The following is a 15,573-nucleotide window of genomic DNA, read 5'->3' as shown; positions in this document are numbered from 1 at the left end:
CAGTCCTTCTGACAGAGTCTAGTTGTAGGTCCAGAAGTGTCTGATTTGATGGGGTCAGAGACACAGAACTTATAACCAAATCTGCCTTTGAAGTGGGGGAGACTTCAAAGAGTGGTTTTGAAGTGCACCAGTTACCTTTCAGCCCAGTCTTGTCTGCCAGGAGATACATGTGGGGTTGTCAGCCCTTTGTATGGGGTCAGGTCGCTACCCTTTGAAGTGTAAGTCAGAGCCCATCCACCCTTCCTGCCCAGGAAGCCCCATCAGTATGCAAATGAATGTAGATGCAGTTGAGTGTCCTTTGTTTATGGCTGTCTGGACAGAATGCACAAGGGGAGCTGTCACCCATCACAAACAAGACGTGGATTAGAGACAGGCTGTAAGGCACAGAGAGCTGTCCTCAGAGAGCAGAGAAATGCCTATTTTCTCACAATGTAAAGCACACAGTGTTCATGGAAGAATCATTTGCATACAAATATTTCAGCGACATTAAATACTATTAATGTTGTAATTAACCATAAATCAAATTCCATAAATGAACAAATCTTCAAACAGCATGTAATTCGTTTCTGGAAAAATTTAGAATTTTCATATATTCACTAATAATATACCTCATCAATATAGCAAAGCAACAAAGAGATTTTTTTGTGTTTTTATATAAATGCATTGGTGATCCCTCTAGTCTACAATTGCTTTACATCAAAGAGACAGAAAGAGAGCACCAACCCTCCTGACTCTCCAACCACAAAAGTTTTGAATCCTATATGCAGTATTTCAAACAATCAGAAATCACTTGTAATGGACTCTAACAGCGCATGCGAAGAATTGCGTCATGGAGAGAATAAGGTCGCCGTTTTGGTCACCCAAGGCTCAAACCGTCCATGATAACATCCTCAGGACTATGTGTCAAAGTGGATTAAATCACAGGAATTGTTGCTTTCAACATGAAATTCCTAGAACAGCACTGCTTAATCCTTTTTGTCTGGCACATCCAATGCTAGTCAGTTACTCTAGTATAAAGAAAGGACAATGTAATTTCACCACAGATACATAAACTCCCACCGGCCTCGAATCAGTCATGGCAATCAAGCTACTTTCTAAAAAGGGCATTTCTAAAATAGTAATGTCAAATCCAACATTACCAGTAAGCAGAATTTCTCTGCCCCATTCTAAACATACCAAACATGACAACACCACTCCTTTCAGATCAGAAATTACCCCTTAAACATACATAGGGGAATTCCCAATGCTGGCTTATGAGAGGAGCAGGCTTCACAATAGTGAAAATGACTTTGTGAGGTTTTCACTACCAGGACATGTAAAACTTACAAGTACATGTCCGGTCTTTTAGATACACCGCATCCATCATGCCCTGTTGGTCACATAGGGCCTACTTTAGGAGTGGCTTATATGAAATAAAAGGGTAGTTTATTTCAAGGCAAAGGGTTTTAAATGCCAAGCCGAGGTGGCAGTAAAACTGCACACAAAGGCCATGGGTTGGCAGGCCTGAGACATGGCTAAGGGGATACTTATGTGAGTGACACAATCAGTGTTACAGGCCCACTAGAAGCATTTAATCTAAAGGCCCTGGGCACATGTAGTGCACTTTACTAAGGATTTATAAGTAAATTAAATATGCCATTTTGGTGTGAGCCAGTATTACCATGTTTTATGGAGAGAGCACTTTAGTAATGGTTAGCAGTGGTAAAGTGCACAGAGTCCTAAATTCAGTAAAAACGAGGTCAGAAAAAGAGGAGGAGGAAGGCAAAATGTTTGGCGATGACCCTGCAGAAAGGGTAATTTCCAACATGTCACATTAATCAATGAAGCATACCTTTTCATTTTCAACAGTTCTCTTAGGAATTAACTGGCCATTGGACTCAAGAGAGGCTTTTATTTTAAATGTGCATATGTTGGATTTGGATTGTCTCACTTGTACTTGAAATGAGGCTCTTGATTAAGAAATTGTAAAAATGATTTGATTGATTATTTGGTTGACCAATATTGTGGTTGACTGGACACTTCGGTCCAAGCATGTAACAATCAGTGTAAGCTATTAGATCCACCCTCCCCTATACTGTGTTAAACATAGTATGTCCTCAGTGATTGCCAGTAAGTTTGTCTTAAAGCAAAAACCAATACGTCAAATTGGCCGTTAATCTATGGTTTCCTACAGATTCTTTTAGACATCTCTTACAGATCCTAATCAGCACAGTCATAGAGAAATACTTAAATTCTCATGGTAAAGCTGACTTCCCTTACATAGGCCCTCATTACGACCCTGGCGGTTTGTAACCGCCAGGGCCGCGGCACGCGGGAGCACCGCCGACAGGCCGGCGGTGCCCCGCGGGGCATTCTGACCGCGGCGGCTTAGCCGCGGTCAGAGAAGGGAAACCGGCGGTCTCCCGCCGGTTTCCCGCTGCCCCCAAGGAATCCTCCAAGCCGGCGCAGCTTGCTGCGCCGGCTTGGGGATTCCGACTCCCCCTCCCGCCATCCAGTTCCTGGCGGTTCTCCCGCCGGGAACCGGATGGCGGGAGGGGGAGTCGCGGGGCCCCTGGGGGCCCCTGCAGTGCCCATGCCAATGGCATGGGCACTGCAGGGGCCCCCGTAAGAGGGCCCCAAAATGTATTTCACTGTCTGCCTTGCAGACAGTGAAATACGCGACGGGTGCAGTAGCACCCGTCGCACCTTCCCACTCCGCCGGCTCGATTACGAGCCGGCATCCTCGTGGGAAGGGAGTTTTTCCCTGGGCTGGCGGGCGGTCTTTTGGAGACCGCCCGCCAGCCCAGGGAAAAACTCATAATACCCTCCGCGGTCTTCTGACCGCGGAGCGGTATTATGGAGGGCGGAATCCTGGCGGGCGGCCTCCGCCGCCCGCCAGGGTCGTAATGAGGGCCCTAATGTTAAAGGCCAGCTCCATCCCTTACCTAAATTGTGTTTCAGGTAGAACTGGAGACAATATGACCTGATCCCGCTTGTTGGCTAAATGTTATTCAAGCCCCTCCTCATTATCTATTCAAAGTTTGAGTGCTGAAAAAAGGTGAACACATTTTCCAGCCTGTGGTGCACCACTTGTTGCAGACTGTGCAGAACGTTCACTCCAAGAACCATTAGCAAACAGCAATTCTCACTGGCCACTGACGATGCCAGGGACCATGTGAAATTATTTTTCTTCATCACCCTGATGTATTACGGACAGTACATTTATATTATCAAACATGGCAGAGAACATACCAGATAAAGAGACAAAAACATCTTTATGGCATGGTATTAAAGTCCAGCCATCTTTCACATTCAACCCCCAAAAGGATATAGTCAAACGTAAGGGAATGAATATGTCATTACTTTCTGAACTGCCTGTAGAATGTAGAACACATATGTTATGACTGTCTTGTTCACAGCAACATGGAATGCATCATCCTAAATAAAACATATGTGAATGGCTCCCCCTTCACTTTCTTGTCTAGTGTCTCATCCCAGACTATGGAATATTCTGGATCAACAGAAATGAGAGGAGAAAAGGCAGTGCATTCATGTATCTTAAATCACAATTTCAAAGATATCTGGCATTCCATGTTCTGAACCTCTGGGCATTAACATGTTTTCGTCAACCATCACCCAATTATGACATTACTTCAATCAACTGGCAGTCAATGTTCTTGTGACACCAGGTAAGAATCTGATAATTATTGGGATGTCTTTACATTGTGTGATAGAGTTGGGTGTTGTTGGCACAGGATTGGCATTCCAGTCCCTTGATGGACATAAAAGTAATCAATGGAGTGACTCATAATCTGAAAATAACTGGGGAGAGGGAATCTGAAACTGACAAGTCAGGCTGCAAGTAATAGAATATGCAGGGTCCTTAGACCACAGAAGGGGGCCTGTTTGTAACCAGGCCCGGTTCTAGGAATTTATATCTGGATGGGCAAGGGTGCATTTGGGTATATGTGCCCAAATTTTGACAATTTCAGGAGGTAGCCAACAAGTGTTAGTCATACACAGCATGTGGAGAGTTATTAGAATAAAAGCTGATGCCTATACTCATCAGGCCCAACCCTCATAACTTCCAGCAGTAATCTTGGTACCTGAGAGCAGTTGTCATGCCTGGCAATTGTAAAGCTAGTAATTGCTGTCAAAGATGTAACTTTCTGGGTTGTATCACACAGAGAGCCCCAGGGATGCAACTGCCGTTTTTGTGTGTCCCGGGGCATTATGGTATTCCAAAAGACGGACACTTTTGCTGCCACTTCTGTAATACAGATAGTGATGGTGCACATGTAGAACCAGTGCATCTTCAGAGTGCATTCCCTCATTTACATGGGAGCATGGCCCCATGTAAATGAGGGAATGACCTTGACTCAGCACCCGCCCATATCCTGGATGAGGGCACAGGGGCAAAAAGTCCCTCTGGATGCACACTGACAATATGCAACAAAAAGGTGGTACACAGTCCGTAGGCATCCTTAAGACAGCCTACTGGAGGATGCCAAGGGGCTACCATGAAACCCTAGACATTGCCCTGCAGGCAGGTGAAGGCACTAACTGCACCTGCCTGCAAGGGGATCTCTCTCCCCTCTTTAAATTGCAGGCAGCGTGCTGCCTGTATTGTGAGACACATGATTTCTATACTTATGAAATGCCATTCCGTATTTCACTGAAAGCGCTGCCCCCAAGGCAGGCACGGGATTCCGGCTGTACTGAGGGCAGAGCATCAAATGTAACAAGGTACACTGTCCTGGTTTCCACCCAGAGCACCTGTTTAAAGGTGCACAGTGACACAAACCAGGACAGTGCCCCCGTCTCTAATACAGGCCCTGTTGTTCTCTGAAAACTCGCTTACAGACTGTGCCATACATAGGTTTGCTGTGAGCTCCATCTCGTGCTAAAATAGTCAAATTCTGTTTCCACTCATGTGCGACAGAAAGGTGTAAGGACAGGAGCCAGTGTTGAAAAGGTGTTCTCAAAGGCTGCCTTTGCAATCCATATAAAACTGCAGACAGATTCATTTCATGAACTTTGGTAAAAGCTCCAGCATAATCATGCACCAGTTCACAAATGGTGTCAACATCTGCACCAGTGTAGCTCCTTGAGGTGAGATGAGATATGTTTTGTCATGGTGTAGAAGGATGAGGTCTTGACATCTGTGACTTGTGCTGTCATGTCAAGCTTGCAGTTGGTGATGATCGTGAGGTTTTGGTATGGGTGATGGAAGTGGGAGTAGGTCTAAGCTCTGTTGGCCACCAGTGTAGTCGCATGGACAAGAGCTCTCACCAAAGATCACAACATCAGTCTTCTCAGTGTTTAATTTCAGGCAGTTTCACTACATAGGTACAGGTGCAGTTTGATTGAGTATTGTAAGTGTGTGCATGCCTGTGGTGTTTTTGCTTGTGTGCGTGGCATGGCCATTCTAGTGTAGGTGTTTCTGTGTGCAGCATTCGTTTGAGCCTTGTCTGAGTGTGCTGATGTGTTGTGTGTTTGGGTATAAACATGGTGTTTATGTATGTTTATGCATGTGGTGGGTTCTGAATGTGTATGTGATGCAGCTTTGGGTCCTGAAAGTCGGAGGACCACATGCTCTGCAGCTTATGTGCATGAATCATCAGCTGTGTGACCTCTCACTGTAACAGCAAACCTTATCAACCCTAGTACTATGCAGTGAAATGTAAAAAGTAACCAAATACTGTTTAGGAAACATGGCCAAATAGAACAGATGAAATCTTATCTTAAAAATTGTACAAATTTGGTTTTAACATAGCTGTATAAAGTATATGCTGCAATGTATGCAGAGACTGTCCATTTATCTGAAAATCATACTTTGTGGCAAAAGTTTAGGATATCAGTTTTAAAATAAACCTGTTGAATGAATTATTTAGTTCTGAGGTAAGTTTAGATAATTAGCCTTAATGCCACCATGTGTATATCTGGCCACAATGCATAACTCTTGGTGGCTCCTTATTGCACTGAATTTTTATCAGTGCCATTGCTAGTGCGCGTGAAGAGTAATATCACTATAAAAAGGGCCACTGAAATTATGCGGCAGGGGAGGACCAAATTATGTGGCATGGTTGACTAAATTATGCACAGTTTGTCATGGTATTACTTCATTAATTTGTCATTTTTTACACTTGTTATCACTATCTGGGCATAGGTTGCACCTCAGTAGGACACGTTTACAATCGAAGTATAGCAATAAGCAACATAAAAGTGATCATTAAGCCTTTGCGAAGGGCCTTCAACTGTGCGGCAACACGTGTTGCAATATTTTTAGCATATTTTGATCCATTTAAGCTAGAAACATTTTTTATATCAGCAGATTATGCATCAGGTAATAGATTATGTGGCAAATGCGACAAATCCATAGTTATACGAAAAAACATCATAGCCACAAAATTGCATAATTCTAGTGGCAAAGACTACAACCAGAACTTGAAATGCGCACATTTGTAACCCTGACACACTGGTGAGAATAAAACAAGCCCAGCACAATGTCTTATTTGAGATAAAATGGTTATTTACTTTACCACAGCATCTGGCAGAGAACAAACAGACATACATATTCTAGTAGGTATTGTGGTTCCACATAATGGCGGCTCATCCAGTGAGGCATGAACTGCCACTATCTGAATAGTAGAATGCATGCCCCATTCTACAGTATATTACTGCTCCTATTCTTCGCAGACTAAACTACATAAGACTCTCTGAACCCCCACATAGAAATAGCCATTATTGAGATGCAGAAGGCCGTTCATAATCCTGGGCTCTGGTGCCACTGCACCTGCTGCATCATTGGCAGGTAAACCCCTGTCTCCTGATCGCCGACACACACCTCCCCACTGCAGCTTACCTCATACATGAGCTAAGGTTGTCACCAGGCTGTTTTCTTTTCACTGGCATGCCAATTACTTTGTCTCGGTCGGTAGAAAAATAGCGAAACTCATCTAAAGACGTTTTTTTCCTCCATCAGTACATAAGTAAAACAGCTATTTATAAAACAATGCACTATAAATGTATTCTAGAGATCTCTCGTTGTCCCCTGACTGATAACGTAAACAAAAGTGAAAAAAATCACATTTGCCGACATGGAGGAAGCACTTAACAGGTGCTTTCTCTGTGGCCTCTTTTGCTGTTACTGGGAGGGCCAAAGGTCATGTTTGGGTGGGCCTGGCGGACCTGACCCAGCTGCTAGAACCGGGCCTATTTGTAAGGATCTGAATCACTAGACAGTTCACGGCTCTACCCCTAATAAATTTGATTGCATAAAGCAGTTTCTCATTAGCAGTGGGAAGTTCACATTAATGACGGATTGAGGCTAAAGTGTTGTATGCTCTGCTTAGTAACCATCGATTTACTGAAAATAATCTCAGGTTCCGCAGGCCTGTAAAAAATATATTTCAGCTATTATTAATACTTTCCTTTTTGAGTCAGTGGTTTGAAGCAACTGAGCTTGGACCAAGTCCAATTTAACCCACAGAGTCACTCATTCAGTGCCTGACTTTCGAATAAGCATGTTTGAATGGCTTTGCAAAAGCTGGAGTCCTCACAAACGTCAGACCTAAGATTCTACCTTGAATTTTATGATTAATTTCCTTGACTAGGACATCCTGACTTTCACCAAGGAGAGTGGCAGGAAGAAATAGAAGAACAATGTTTCAGGCATTATAACCAGCAACCCCTGCCTTTTAAGGTAGTTATTTATTGGTTGTCCAAACAAGCATTGGAAAAGCCAGTAGTTCTTACCTACATGAGCAATTGGATTAGTCGTTATTTTTAGGCATGTTCCACAGTAGCGTTGCTGCTATGCAGCATGTCTGAGAGTTAAGAAAAAGAAAAAAACATTATGACAAGGCCAGCACTAACAATGCGATGGGGCAACAGCTACAATGTGGGAGGGTACAAGCAACATTGTGGGATTGGGTGGGGGAGAGATGACCTGCAAATGTGCACTCTTAAGGAGTGCTGCGACTAAAAGAAAAAGTAGCTGGCATGCGCTGACCAAAGGGAAAGCAAAATAATGAGAGTGACAATCAAGCCAGCCAATGGTAAGCAAAAGGCAGGCTCTAAGCCCCCTGTAAGTAAACAAAATGTCTTGCAAGTAACAGCTCACACATTGTCTCAGACGAGACCTAAAAAGTAGCTCCAACAGGGGGAGCAGTGGAAGGACACTGTGCAATCAAGAGGTACTTGAGCCATGTCCCAGAGGAGGGACAAACACACAAACAGGAAGTGAAGCTGACCAAAATGAAGCAAGAAAGTGAGAGTGATGGTGATGCCAACCAGTGAAAAGCAATGGCCTATAAGCCCCCTGTAACTAAATGAAATGTCTCACAAGCAATAGGCCACATGCTGCCTCAAGTGAGACCTATTAACCAGCTCCAGAATTGATTTGCATTTACAATATTTAAAAATATTATTCAGACACATGTGAAAGATGTTTCCAGTCAAGTAGTCAAACTGATTTTGGTGGGTTGAGCAGAAAAGAGAGGAGGATATACTTTTAGTTACATACTGTGGACATTATTTCAAGTATCTCAGAAATACCATGCGCAAAAGCTTTCAGGTATCGTTACCACTTGCTCATAGGATTTCAATGTATTGTTATTTTTTATAATGGTCTCCTGGTGGAGCGAAAAAGGGGTCCAAAACCTGTTTGCGCACAATTTTAAAGAACTCAGAATGACACCCGAAGACTTGTCACTTTGTTGCTTTTATTATTATGCTATATATAAAAGAAGAAGTCATATTTCCAGTACACATGATAAGCCATATATCACATGTCAATAATATCATATCAGCTAAGTCAACCTAACTGCTTCATCTCAGCACAAGTGTGGGTAAGTCGATGTGGAACTCCGAATAATAATTATCTTCTTGTGATGTAGTGAGAATTTCAAAGCAGTGGATGTAATATCTCTGTCGATCGACATTATTGCCCTCAATATAAAGGTGTGAAACTAAATGGAAGCACTTTCAATTTTTCTGTCGCAAGCCGTGATATTTTTGATTTTACAGTGGAAGATTTAATCAGTATCCACCTAGCAATACTCTGTAACTCTATTACACATATGAAAATATGCTTCAGAGTCATAGAAACTGGAAATGCAAATACAGTCAGATTCTGACAAAGAGTTGTTTCGTTGTCCTTATAATTGCACAAAGGAATTCTGGCATGGAATGTTGATTTGCAACTTTACTCATATTCAAAATACTAATTACCTGTGATAATCTGAGAGGAAAGAGTAGATTAATAGAATCAAATATGTGTAAAGGAGAACATCATATCTGAAGGATAAAAAATACGAGTTCACACTGGCAAATTAAAATGGAACAGATGGTCTGAAATAAAAGAAGGTGCTCCCATATGCAAAATAAGCAGACAGAACAAGATGTGCAGCAATTATTCAACCAAGTACAATTATGAAATACTAAAATAGTAATCACATTAGTTAAAGGACAATGGGGCATATTTACAAGCCCCTAGCGCCATCGAAGCGTCACTTTTTGTGACGCTCGGGTGGTACTGTGCCCTGCGCCATGTTTACAAGGTGGCATTCAGCCACTTTTTGAGGCTGAACGTCACCTTGTAAATATACCCTTGATGCAGTTTTCTGCACAGAGGGACGTGCAATGGGTGTTGCTGTGGGCATAAGCACGCAACATCTATTGCTTTTTGACACTGCCCAAGATTTACAAGCAAACATAAATCCGAGGTAGCACCAAAAACTAATGTCACCCAAAAGGTGGCATTAGCTTGACACAACGAGGAGAACATCTTTCATTTCTCCTCATCTTTGCTTTTTCTCTGTGTGCTGCATTCTGCAGCACACACAGAAAGAGCGAAAGGCCATGAATAATTGTTTATGTGCAGGAAGGTGGCCCTTCCTGCACATAAAGAATCATTAAATAATAACAATGTGCTACTTCTTTGTGTGCTACATTCTGCAGCACACATAGAAGTTACAGATCGCCATTATTGATTGTTTATATGCAGGAAGGGGCACCTTCCTGCACATAGCCAATCATCCCTGCAACACAGGCACCCTTGCACTATGGGGCAAAGATGCCTGCGTTGCCACTAGGCGGCTAAATGTAGTGCCAGCACTAGGGGAAACACAGCAGTGCACCCTATTTCGGTAAATACGGTGCATCCCTGTGCTTCTGAAGTGGCGGAGCACGCGGCTGCCAATTTTAGGGCAGTGACCCGCTGTATCAGTTCCTTGTAAATATGCCCTTATGTTCCTTGGGATATTGCCAACAATGTAGCCTTAAATATGAGTACCCGGTAGAACTATGTGTGGTAACCCCTGTTAGCTCATGTCAGCAATTGGGTTATTAATTTGGGAGGTGATACCCCTTTGGCTAGGTCAATATACAGTTTAGATTCCTGTAAAAGTGCAAGTTTAGTTCAAACAGTACCAATAATTGCAAAGTCAAGAAAACCACAGAATAGAATTCCTAAACCAATATAGAACAATAGAGAACAATTTATTGACCAAAAAGACACCATGATCATCAAATTAGGAAAACCGGAGCTATGATTTCTTAAAGTTTTAAGGCAAAAATGACCAATAAAAAGTAAAGCGCCAATCAAAAGTTACAGTTCGCGATTGTCTAGGACCGAGGTGTGATTTCAGGTCATCCCTGGTGCAGCAGAGGCCGGCTACACCAGGAAAGTCATCTTGATCTAAGGGCCTGATTCACAAGAGGCATTCTGGAGTTCCTAAAATAGAACTTCAATAAAAATATGTCACAAACTGCAAAATATCCAATCCAATCCAATAGTAACTTTATTTCGGCTAAAAGCCATAAAAGTAAGCAATTTAAACACCATATCATAATTAAACAACATGTCAGTTATAAAAAGAATAAACAAAAAGTGCCACATATACATTAAGAACCCTGGCTAAGTTATAAAATCACGTAATTATAAGACAATACAAAACAGACATTGTTCTTAAAATCTTAAAATCCTATAATATTAAATATAAAAGTTGATGGACCATTATATCTTAACTCCAGTATGTTGACAAATTATTGTATTAAATAACTAAAACCAATTTGTTAAAACACACAATCATGGCAATTCTCTGGTTCCTATAGCCCATGCGCTTTGCAAGTATCTCGCAACTGAAAAAACTATTTTATCATTTGTATCAGTTATCATAAGGCGTAATGCTGTATTCCATTCCCTTATCCCCATTAATCTACATAATGGGGCAATCCACTTCTTCCTAGGTGCCAAATATCTAGGGCAAAAGAACATAAAGTGCGCGAGTGACTCTGTTTTCTTTTTGCAGAAATTGCAAAATATTGAATTACGGTCCTCCACTCTCCATCTCGCAGTAAATGACTTGAGCGGGAGGATCCCTAGCCTGAACTTAATGGAGAGTGTTTTAGTATAGGGAGGATTTACATTGTCCATATAGGCCTCAAATTTGGGACTGCATTTGTGATCTAAAAACTGCAGGGTCCGACTGCCTTGATTTTTATGCCAAGTTTGCACCAAGATGTTCTCCCAATAGCACCTATTTATGCGCTCTTTTACTTCCTTGGTCAGGTTGTGAGGAGCACTCCACACCTCCTCCATGTTAAGGAGTTTACACATATCTCTGATGTGTCTGAACCAAGGGATCTTTAGTGCACAGTCACCTAAAAGAAACTCGTCTAATACTCTATGGAGGGTAGACAGATACTCAGAAGTCCAAAGACAAACCCAATACTGGAGTGGTCTTAATGCAATTTCGTTGTGTATCTCATTTAAAGCTAAGTCGAATCTAAGGGGGGTGATAGGGGTACTCATTGGCAGTCGCAAGAAATTTCATAGGAAACGGTTTTCTACTGTAGTCAAACACCTAGAATTAGTGTGCCCCCAAAGCTCGGCTCCATAGGTTGAGGCTGCGACTGCCGCTGCTTTGTAGACAGTTAAAAGCCATGAACTTTGATTTTGTTGGATTTATTTCGAGTCCTCTTTTAACACAGAAATTATAAAAAGCATCCAGTTCATTTTGCAAGCCCATGGGTGTTCTCGAAATTAATAAAGTATCGTCAGCGAACATCAAAATGGGAAAGGGAACTCCAGCTAGCTTTGGGGCATCATGGTTGCAGTGCAACAGTTGGACCACCGCGCCATTAATGTAGAGGTTAAACAATGTTGGGGCCAGAATGCACCCCTGCCTCACCCCCCTGTTGACAGGTATAGCTTCTGTTAGATCGCCACTTTGGGACCAACGTACTTGGGCGTACGTCCCCTCATGTAAATACCTTATCAGACTTAATAATTCTCCATCAAGTTGGTAACTCTCCAAAACATTCCACAGTAGGTCCCGTGGGACCATGTCAAAAGCAGCTTTTAAATCAATAAAAGCTACATACAAATGACTCTTCTTTAGTGATAAATATTTCCAGCAGAGGACGTTGAACCTAAATACCTGATCTATTGTGCTCATTCCTTTCCTAAATCCTGCCTGGAAGTCGGAAAGAATATGAGAATCCTCTATCCATGCCTGTAGTCTGTTCAATACCTGCTTGCTAAATATTTTTTGACTAACATCAAGTAGACTAATTGGCCTATAATTAGTAGGTTCTTCCCTTGGCCCTTTCTTATAGATGGGGACTATGATTGCTCCTTGCCACGTGGGGGGAAATATCTCATTGCTGAGTGCATTTAGATACAAAGACCAAGTAGTAGGTCGGGACAGATATAAATCACCCGGGATGCCATCCAACCCAGGGGCCTTCCCTTTGCGAACTGATTGGAGAGTCAAAGTTGTTTCTTTTAAGGAGAACAAGTCCAGGGCAAATTTAGGTAGTATGGCTCTCCCAGCAGTTAATGAATTGGACAGAAGTTCATTAGATTTTAATAGAGAGGTAGTTGTACTAATAATTTGAGGTTTTCTATATACATTTTTAAAATGTGTCACCCAGGTTACTGGCTGGATTACAGGGTAATTCTCCATACCTTGGGAGCTACCTTTGTCTGCCACTAATTTTCAAAATAATTTGAAATCTTTTCAATGGAGTGCATCTACCAGCCCATTCCAATATTTGGTTTCCCACTCTTTTTTGGCATTTTTTAGTACAGCTTTGTATGCAGCCCTGGATTGTCTTATCTCTCGATAGTTCCCTGCCTTCAAAGCTCCCAATAACTGTATTTTGGCCTGGCGACAGGAGTTGGAAAACCACCTTAACGTTCTGGTCCCATTCTGTGTCTGCCTCCTTACTACCTGAAAGTGTGATTTTAGCCGATTAGTCAAAGTGCTGTGCAAATTGATCAAGTCCACCAATATAATATTAACATACTTCAATGGGGACAGCATTTTTGCAACTATTCTATAAATTAATAATTGGAAGTTTACATCATCTTCCACCCATTCCCATTTCACATTTTTATAATCGTTCGTCATAGCTAGAACATTGCCTTTGGACCATGTTGTCATGGTTTTACAACTAAATGGGATAGTCGAAAAGGCGATACTCAGGGCTTGATGGTCACTGTCATTACGAGGGAGAACAACCATATCTATAAGAATGTCATCTACTAAAACGTAATCGAGGTGACTAGAGTATGATCCTCTCCTATATGTGGGCGACGCTGGGGTATCTGACCTGGTGTTCCCATTTACTATTCTTAACCCCTTTGTTATTATTAGATCTTCTAATAAGTCTAATGCTCCCCCTTCTTTCTTGGTTGTAGCTGTAACCGGGCCAGATCTATCCCATGTTTCCGCAAACTGGATTCCTTTTTGCTGAATATCGTCTCTGCAATTCAATTGCATATTGAAATCTCCTGCAGCGATTAGACCCTGCCCTCCCGGTAGACAGTTAAAAAAGTCTTTTAACATACTCATCAGTACAGTCTGAGTCCTTTGGGTACCCGGCCTGACATATATGTTTACAATTACTATACTGACGGACCCCCTAGCAGTGCCTAGTTCAACCTCAACGGCTAATAAATCCCTTGTAGGGGTTATTAGCTCATTCACCTTTGGGAACAAATCGTGTTTTAGCCAGATTCTCAAACCCCCTGATGCCCTGCCAGATGATGAAGGAAGCGCGGTCTTCTGAAAGGTCCAATATCCTTCTATATTTATCGCAGATGGAGCCCATGTTTCCTGCAATAAGATAATATGGTGTTGATCTATAAAGCTATACCAGTCAGGATTAGCTGTTTTCTGGAGCAGCCCTGCCACATTCCAAGATAGATACCTAATCGGTAGATCAAGTCCATCCCCCATGTCTATCTGCTTCTCTCTGATCTCATTTAGACAAGGCATTACTCCATGAGCCATCCCCTCTGCTAGAGCGCTACAATGTACTTTTGGCTCTGCTCCCAGAGTGTACAATATCTGATTACTTGGCATAAAGGGATCTAGACTGGGTATACCATTTCTCCCAGCCTTCATTGCGGGGGCATCACGTCAATCTATGGCTGAGGTTGGACTGCTCCTTTGGTCCCTTCTGGGAGTGCATATATGCAGGGCCGTTGGGGTATTGTATCTCTCTTGAAAAAACAGATATGCCAGTGTTTGGGGGATTGTTTGGGCAAGTGACACTTGTGACGAGGCACCGGGTCTCACTCTTAAGTCTAGTGCCAGAAGGCCCCTGACTAGGCTCTGGCTACTCAATTTAAACCCTATAAGATCTGTTGTTGATCCTGCTCTTGAATATCTCTGGGCGGAGACTATGTCATCCCTTATAATAGATCTGCACTTCTTGGTCCCCCTTATCCAATGAATTACTTTGTTTTTAAGAGAATCCCCTTGCTCTTTTTGACCGTTGCTTAGCTTGGGGACATATATCATAATCACTGTGTCTAATCTGACTTAGGGGGCATTTCTCAAAGGGCCTATTGATCTTTTGTCCAAAAGTTCAAATCTATGCGCCTCACAGTTAGCGCCTCTATTCCGGATTGTATCGCATTTGTTGGGGGCGCCCACAACAGGAGGAACACTTCGGCCCCCATAAGGGTTCTGCAATACCACTTCGGTCTTTGTTCCTCTTCGCATTCCTGTCGTGGATGTTGCAGCTGATTGAGTTTGCTTTGCCAGGGAGTTATAGTCAAATTTGGGTTTGGGTGTTGATTTCCTTATGTCCCCAATTATAGCAGATATGCTGTCTAACTTCTCATATATCATATGGCTAAAGGATGTGAGGTACTCTCTAAGACTCAGTATTTCAGCTCTTATTTGTACTAGCTGTAGTTCAGCAGGATGATCCCTCTGCGTAGGTGAAAATGTCAATGGCTCCTCTTTCTCTCTTGATATACTCCTCTCTGACTCAAGTGGCGCCAATAAGGCGAGAGGTGAAAAACGGTTATTGCAATTTATAATAGGGGACACACCACCCTGCTGGCTAGGCAGGCTCAGTTCAGGACTCTCTGTTAGGTTATTTGAGTTTTCTAACCTATTAAGTTCTAAATTAGATCCCTGTGATATAGGTAACTGTGATTCTCTACCCGCAGGGGCAAAGAAGGATTTTATGTCCTTAGTAGTAGCAATACCACCTTTCTTGTGGGATTTTGAAGGTTTAGTGGCTAACAAACTTTCCACTTCCTCCATAAGATCATCAATTTGAGTC

Source organism: Pleurodeles waltl, chromosome 11 (genome assembly GCF_031143425.1).
Source record: "Pleurodeles waltl isolate 20211129_DDA chromosome 11, aPleWal1.hap1.20221129, whole genome shotgun sequence".
NCBI lineage: Eukaryota > Metazoa > Chordata > Amphibia > Caudata > Salamandridae > Pleurodeles > Pleurodeles waltl.
This window is presented reverse-complemented; position numbering follows the sequence as displayed.